The sequence below is a fragment of the Nomascus leucogenys genome, chromosome X (genome assembly GCF_006542625.1).
Source record: "Nomascus leucogenys isolate Asia chromosome X, Asia_NLE_v1, whole genome shotgun sequence".
In the NCBI taxonomy this organism is placed as follows: Eukaryota; Metazoa; Chordata; class Mammalia; order Primates; family Hylobatidae; genus Nomascus; species Nomascus leucogenys.
In genome coordinates, this window is record NC_044406.1 from 83,492,423 (window position 1) to 83,497,618 (window position 5,196).

General features: G+C 41.5%; 1 pseudogene across 1 annotated transcript; it reads right to left on the reverse strand.

The window, feature by feature from the left end:
• Positions 1-3,102: 3,102 nt before the first annotated feature.
• On the reverse strand, positions 3,103-3,987 carry LOC100584204 (annotated as a pseudogene). The gene has a single exon (XR_001113841.2). The product of XR_001113841.2 is annotated as a histone acetyltransferase KAT7 pseudogene (transcript).
• Between the last annotated feature and the right edge of the window lie 1,209 nt (positions 3,988-5,196).

Consider the following 5,196-nt stretch of genomic DNA (forward strand, 5'->3'; position numbering starts at 1 on the left):
TTGTGAGACATTATTCACATCACTGTTCAGTTTTGGGAACACGTATCTTTGCCCTAGATTTATTTTTCATTTAATTACTGTTCTAAAAATAGTACTCTACTTTATTTAAAAATATGCAATGAGATGTATTCATTTAATATAGCATAAACTCAAAAATAGTAAGAAATTTTTTTAAAAAACAGCATTCAACGTACTTTCATTTGAAGGCAATTCCACAACTATGGCTATCATTTAGTAAATACCTAGAAAAGTTGATGCTAGTTAAGCATCTTTTCACAATTCATTACATCAGGCTTTATAAAATATCATGGTTTATATTCTACTTTTATTTTTAAACATTCTTACTGTATATGATAAGGCATACAATATGATGTTTTGATATACATGTAGATAGTAAAATGGTTACAAGAGTCAAAAAATTAACATATCCCTCATCTTATATAATTACCCACTTTGTATGTGTGGCAAGAGCATCTACAATATACTCTTTTAGCAAAAATATCAAGTACAACATAATATTATTAAGCATAGTCCTCATGTTGCACATTGCTCTCTTGATTTGCTCATCCTACATATTTGCTACTTTGTATCATTTTACCTACATCTCCCCATACCCAGTAACTATTGCTTTATCCTCTATCTCTGTATATTTGACTCTTTTTATTTTTAAGAATCCACATGTAAGTGAGATTGTGCAGTACTTTTCTTTCTATGTCTGGCTTATTTCACTTAGCGTAATGTCCTCCAGATTAATCCATGTTGTGACAAACGGCAAGATTTAACTTTTTAAAAAAGATGATGAATATTCCATTGTATATGTATACCACAGTTTATTCATTCATCCATTAACGGACACTTCAGTTGTTTCCATATCTTCACTATTGTGAATAATGATGCAATAAACATAGGCATGCAGGTATCTTTATAATGTAGTGATTTAATTTCCTTTAGATATATATCCAGAAAAGGGGTTGCTGGGTCATATGGTAGTTCTATTTTAATGTCTCTAAGAACCTCCATATTGTTTTCCACAATAGCTGAAGCATTCTAAATCTCTATCAGTAGTATACTTGTCTCTTAGGTTTTTGATAATAGTGATTCTAACAGGTATGAGATGCTATCTCATCATGGTTTTGATTTACATTTCCCTGATGATTAGTGAGGTTGAGTACTTTTCATACATCTGTTAATCATTTTTATTTCTTCTTTGAAAACAATGCCTATTCAGGTCCTTTGGCCTTTTTAAATTGGGTTAATTTGTTTTTCTGCTATTTAGTTGTGGGGGTTTTCAATATATTTTAGATACTAATCCTTTATTGGATATATGGTTGCAAACATTTTCTCCCAAGCTGTAGGCTGCCTTTTCATGTTGATTATTTCCTTTGTTGTGCAGAAGCTTTTTAGTTTGATGCAGTTCTATTTATTTATTTTTGCTTTTGTAGCCTGAGCTTTTGGCATCATACCCAAAAATCATCGTCAAGGCGAAAACCAGGAGGTTTTCCCTTACGTTTTATTCCAAGATTTTTATGATTTCAGGTTTTTTTTTTTTTTTTTGGAAGAGAGCATGCTTTATTGAGGAGTAGATATAGAAGAGCACATTCTACCACATGTGAGGAAGGGTTTAGCTTCTGTAAAAGGCCTTTATCCCTTAAGAAAACCCCTAGTGAAGTTGCTTTTGGATAAATTTTAACAGTGACACTGAAACTGGAGGGAGCTGCCACTGAACATGCTTAAAATTAGCTCCCCCAACCCACAGTGAATATAAGTAGTGTACAGAGATGACAAGAGAAAGGCACAAATGACGGGAGTCAGGGATTTTGGTGAGGGCTCCACATGAAGACAGCATATTGGAGGAGACCAAGTTGGGAAGGGTGACATGTCATACATCAAAAGTTGCCCGAAGATAGCAGGTTATAATGGGCTAGAGAGAAACTAGAGAGAACATCTCTTTCTTCACTTGAACAACACCAAAAATAGAAGACCAGAGAATAGAAGGATGGTGACAAATCCCAAAAAGGAAATGGAGGAGGAGTTCGTGGAAGGGGCAGAAGCACTTTAATCCTAGAGGGAGGGTGAGGCACTGTTGAAAAGAGAAGCAAACCTTGGCAGGGGTGGCCATTCTGCCTTGCTGAGTCATGGGCTGAGATACGGAAGTCACTTTCAATCATTTTCAACTTCTCCCAGGGCATTCAGACAAAATCAGTGCAAGGTATATGGAAGTACAGATGTACTGTATCAGACTAGCGGAGGTGAAAAGGTTTCTGCAGTATAATTAACCAGTTAACATGCAGCATGAAAGGGAGAAGTGGACATTACTTTGGCACCTGCAAACGTAAAAAGTGGGAGTAAAGAGAGAAGGAAATATTTACTAGTGAGTACTTTATGGTGAGGCAAAAAGTAGTATCCGCTCCCTTTCACCAAGACACTGCCCACTGCCCACAGGTGAACTCAAATCAAACCCAGAACCACCACCTCTTCATTCTTCTCTCCATCTCATTCAGATCAATTGTATGCTATTACCATGACTAGTCCCTGGGAAACTCTTCAAAAGTATTTGGCTCTGGCTAGCCGAATACAGATCAAAAAGAGGTCTCTTAATCAAAATGAAGGAAAGAAATTTAAAGCAAGATGGAACCCAAAGTGAATGGACCCCCTGCCAATCCACACACACTCACAAGTGCCACCTCTTCCCTGCCTCTCCATTTAACACACATATAAGGAGTAACTGGAAAGGTCCTGGTGGTGGCAGCCATATTTGGAGGTCTGGTGACCAGGTGGCAAGCACTAGTACCACGCTTAGAAGACACAACACAACCTCATGGAGCGAGAGGACATGAGGAGAGAACCAGTGACTGGACAGGTACAGTACCATAACAGAACTCCCTGGGTCAGTGCTGAGAGACCTGCACTCAAGTCTAATACAGATCCCATCCAGGCAACCTCACTGAGGCCGAAACAACAGTTCCTCAGAACCAACATCTGCAGTGTACACAAAGGTCGGAGCCAGGACAGTCCTGAGGGGCCTGGCCTTCCCAAGGGATACCGTACTTGCCAATCACAAGAGCAACAGAAATGACAGACAGATCCCTAGGGTACGGATTCCTACTGCTGGGGTTCGCTGGCTTGGAATGGCAGGTCACTTTCAGTGCCCTTGGGAGGGGTCCATTTTAAGCAGCTGGGATCCATGGTTTTATTGGAGTTGGACCTTTTGGCCTCTTTGGCTATCCACTCATCAATCAGGTCCTGTCTCTTTAAAACTAGGTGTTTTCCCTTATAGTACTTGAGGATCTGAAGGGCTTGCAGAGTGCTGACAATGTCCACAGCATTCATAGCCGTCTCCTGACTGATTTCTTTGATAGAAATCTCTTTGCCTTGGAAATTATGCAGGTAGCAGAGAAGTACTTCTTTCCAGTAACTGCGATAGCTTATAAGCCCCAGATCTAAGAATGGATGTTCTGGGGAGCCAACTTTTTCTTCAACTTTGGAAAGCAAATAACTGAAATCAATAAGCATCTTGCCATAGCCCTGTCTCATGTACTGAGGCATAGTAAGGATACAGGATATGTTGCAGTTGAGGAATGAATTCTTTTCCTTGGAAAAACATCCAGTCAGGTGACAGCCAGTATTGTCCGCCTCTGTCATAACATAGAGCAGGAAGGGCTCCACATCATAATGTAATGTCTTGTGGTCCAGAAAAAGTTTGGCCAACAGACACAGGTTTTGGCAGTAGATCTTGTTTTTCTTGCCATCTACTTCAAACACAGAGATTGAACCTTTGCGATATATCTCATCACAAGGTGGGTGTTTCCACACACATTTGGCCATGTGCCGGTGGAGTATCGTTTGGCTCTTCATATATTTTAAGCAGAATTCACACATATAGAGACATCCCAGCCGTGCATATTCTTCAGGATATGGAGAATGATACCAGGTATCAAGGTCATAGAGGCCAAAAGCAATTGCTTTAATCATGTTGCTTCCCTCTGTGATTTGGCCTTGCAGCCTTAACTTCTCCAAATCCTCTGAAGCCCGGGCTTGTGCTCTTTGGAAAAGATCCAAGTCATACTCGCTTGTCAGGTTTTCTAAAAGAGGTTCCCGTGTATTCCCATAGGTCTGTGTTCCATGGCAGTCACTACAAGAATCCTTTCCAGGAAAGAACGATTTCAGGTCTTTTAGCCATTTTGAGTTGATCTACAGTATAAGATAAGGGTCCAATTTTATTATTCTTTTTCACGTGCAAATCAGCTTTCCTTGCACCATTTATTGAACAGACTTTTTTCTCCATGGGTTATCTCGGTACCCATGTCAAAATTAGCTGTCCAGAAACCAGAAATCCTGAGAGGACCCACAGACCCTCTGAAGGAAGTGGAGTGCTCCTGCAGGACCCGAGAGACATCCAGAATACTGTGAGTGCCCCAACTGCGAAAGTGGGAAAGGGAGACCCTCCTCTCCTGAACACACACACATGCACACGCGCGCACACACACACACACACACACACACACACTGGAGAAGGTGAAGGTCTGTTTGCAGGAGAAGTTTCCGACTTTACCTGGAGCTGAGTCAGTTTAGAGTGCCAAGTGAAAAACAGGGGTAGAGGGAGCAGCAGAAAGGCTCTGGGACCTTGCTGGGTCCCCTAGCAGGCCATTCTTGCCTAGCACCACAGGGATCTATCAGAAGGGTGGCTAGAGGAGCAGAGGGTACAACTTCACCGGGAGAAGGAAATCTCCAGCTGAACTTTGCAACAATTTGAACAGGGCAAGGAGCCTCCTGGCCAGAACTCAAGGTAGGGTGCAAATCTGGTGTGCAGACTCCACAGGTGGGGGAAGAATCAAGCCCTTTTCTTTTGAAGCTGGGAGGCGGGTACCCTGGGGCAAGTTTTCAAGCCTGACTCACCCTCTGCCTGCAAACAGACTTGGGGCTGTTGGAGGGGGCACCATGGGAGTGAGACCTGCCCTTCTGTTGGCATGGGAGCTGGGTGAGGCCTTTGACTGCTGGCTTTCCCCCACTTCCCTGACAATGCCACACCTTAAAATTTTGGCAAACATATGAAGAATTTTCAGGATTCATCACTGTGTTACCTAATCCCTGAGGATTCTACAAGAGTGTAATGCTATACCTCTGTGGCATATATAGCTAGGATGATGGTAATATTTTACTTGAAAAGTAGATATACACTGTATTACACTATAGCTG